This window comes from Galeopterus variegatus, unplaced genomic scaffold (assembly GCF_000696425.1).
Source record: "Galeopterus variegatus unplaced genomic scaffold, G_variegatus-3.0.2 Scaffold7833, whole genome shotgun sequence".
Classification (NCBI taxonomy): domain Eukaryota; kingdom Metazoa; phylum Chordata; class Mammalia; order Dermoptera; family Cynocephalidae; genus Galeopterus; species Galeopterus variegatus.
This window is the reverse complement of record NW_007733944.1, coordinates 7260-10383: the sequence shown is the minus strand read 5'-3', so window position 1 is coordinate 10383 and position 3124 is coordinate 7260.

Sequence of the window (3124 nt, the reverse complement as noted above, 5' to 3'; positions counted from 1 at the left end):
TTATTAAGTTAAATGTACTAGTAACAAAAGAATGCAGAAAAGAGGCAAAAATTTGTTCCATCGGGTGAAAAAGAAACATTAAAAAATTTGGAGAAATATTTAAATGCCAGTCTGCCTTTGGATTTTACCAAAAATCCGGAACTGAGCCTTTAATATCACAGGCTTAAGTGTTGTCATTGCCCTTGGATAGGCATATTAGCATCCTGCAGTTAAGTGTTGAGCCAGTTTCGCTGTGGCATTGATTGAGTTTTCTGGCTTCAGCTGCTGGGTTTTTGCCATTATGAAGATAAGAGCTGATGCAACCCTACAGAGACTCCTGATATTTATGTAGATGTACTCTCTATGACTTGAAGAATTCTGCTTTACCTAATTTCAAATCACTGCTCAGCATGATTGAGCCAGTACAATGTTTCTCAATTTCTTGGAGCTTTGCTATATATTTCTGCCACATAAAAGCCAAGGATTTATTAAATTAAATCTGTCTGCTGATAATGAGATGTGTGACTTATATCAGAGCACACTCCCACATCCATGACTTTAGATGTCAAGCATTTCTGTCTCTATCAGAATAAATTCAAGTATATCTGAAACAAAGTTAAAATATTACATTTTGGCAAATATTTATATTGATTCTATATATTGAAAACATAGCATTGAAAACATTAATACTTTTTAACAGAGAAGGGTTCCTTTTGCCATGTATATCATTGCCAACAATAGTGACTCTGAAATCAGAATTTAGTCAGCAATATTTTTGATTCATGAGGCAGAATAGCATGCATTTTGCTCTTCTGTAGCAATATTGGCTCTGCAGGGGAGATGGTAATAAAATATTTATTTTTCTGAGTAAACTAAGCAGACGTGAATCAGAAGACACATGGGAAGGAAATATATGTTTTTCTGAGATGCTGTTTCTGCAAAGGCTCTTTTTGACAATAACTACACTTTATATTCCTGTCCTTTACAATGTTCTGTAATTTCTAATACAACATAAAATAAATTTACACTTTTCTTTTAAAGACAGAAGTTGTAGATTCTGCTATCAATCCCTCAAGTTAAAGTACATTGTGTGGTCTGAAGCAGCATGATATAGCAGCAAATGCATCGGACTAGGTGTGGGAAATTCTAGATTGAGTCCCCACTGGGCCATTTACTAACTGTTGACTTGGACAAGGCCTTTCAGAGTCTTATTTTCTTGACTTATACTATAAAAATAATAACCTTGAACCATCCCATTGGGTTACTTTGAACAGCAAGTAAGATAATGCATGTATAAATTGTTAGGTCCTCCATAGATATACAGAATTATAATTTAGGAAGTTTTTGACATCACACTATTCATTGTAAATTCAGAGCTTATTCTACCTATGGGGGGAAAAATAGCTTACAGATGTACTTAATCAAGGCAGACAAAGTTTTTAACTGTCATGAGAAACAGGAAGATTGTTTGACATCAAATAGGTCTGATATTTGGAGATGGGTAGCATCTTCAGACGCTCCCTAGTTCCTTGATACAGATTTGCAATAATTGTAACATTATTGTCAAAATATTTACAACCTATTTAAATTTGAGATGTTTTATAGATGTCGTGTAATCAAAGGTAAATAAAATCAATTATATCTTTAATGTCTTAAATACTTAAAATCACAGAATACTTTTATTGTACACAAGATACAACTATTAATAGTTCAAATAATAGTTCAGATTGCTTATTATCCTTCCTTCATATGATTCCAAGGTAGTGAGTAATTTCTTGAGAGAGGTTATTTACATTCTTAAATAAGGAGCTATTCTTAGATGAAAAGTCTTTTTATTCCTAAGACTTATAATTTTTTTAACCTCACAGAATATAAAGAATATTTTCTTGAGCTTTTCTTCATAATTACATACTCGCAGTGGTATAGAAAAATCATAAATTGTAATCAAAATTAATCTTTCCATTGGATTCTTAGTCAGGCATAGATTTTGTATCACCTTTTAGAATTAGAAAGGGGGACTTTAAACGGCATAGATTATTAAATTCACAAAGTAATCACAAGAGGAAGCTAAAAAAGTGTCTATAAAGTCTTGTTCTTTACAATGTAGTGAAAATATGTGAAGTTGGTTCTAAACTTTAAACTTGCAAAATTCTACAAATAGTACAGGAAATAAGTTTTGAAAAGCAGTAAGAAATCAAAGGTCAATTCAATATGACTAACAAAATGAGAGAGTACCAAAAGTGGTTTTCTTTTTTTTTCTTCCTTTTTTTTTAGCAGGGGGTTATTTTTTATTGAAGGAAAGTGTTCTATCTGTAAATGTCATTTTTCTTAAAATTCTCAAAATAATTTCCAAGAGAATAAGTCTCTTATTGAGATTTTTACATTGCTTATCAAAAGGTTTTCATTCTTTATACCTCACTTACTTTTGACATTATAAATGGATATCTCCTGGAAAGAGTCATTTCTTAAGTCAATATTTACATGATGACTAGGTCTACTACTAGTTAAGCCATTATGGATTTAAAGATGAGAAGACATAGTCTTGGTTAATGAGGAGAAACTGCCTTTCCTGATGACTTAACAAGTTTAAGAATCATTACCTTGAAAGTGACAAATATTTTAAGTCTAAGTTAGATGAAAACAAATTGTATTTTATCACTAATCTAACATGGAAGGGGGTGTGTGTCAGTTGTGTGCATGTCAGTTAATATATTATTCTGTAACAAAATTTGGTGGCTTAAAATATACCATGCTTTAGGAATCTGTGGCTTGATGGGCTCAGCTGGATGGTTCTACTCTGTATGTCATCAGCTGGGGCTGCAGACATCTGTAGATTTCACAGGCCTGGGTCATCCAATGTAGCTCATGCCATGCCTAGCAGCTGGTATTGGCTGCACAACTCTCTTGTATATTGGTTCTTCTCCACATGGCTGGCCTCTTAACTTGGCTTAGACTTCTAAGGGTATGGCAACTGTGTTCTAAAAGGGAGTATTTCAAGCAGTGGAGGAAGAAACTGCAAATCTCTTGAGGCCTAACCTGAGAAGTTACATGGCATCGCTTGTGCTGCATTATATTGATTGAAACATCATGTTGCCAGCCAGGCTCCTGGGAGGAAAAATAGAGTCCAGTCTCAACGGAAGGAAAG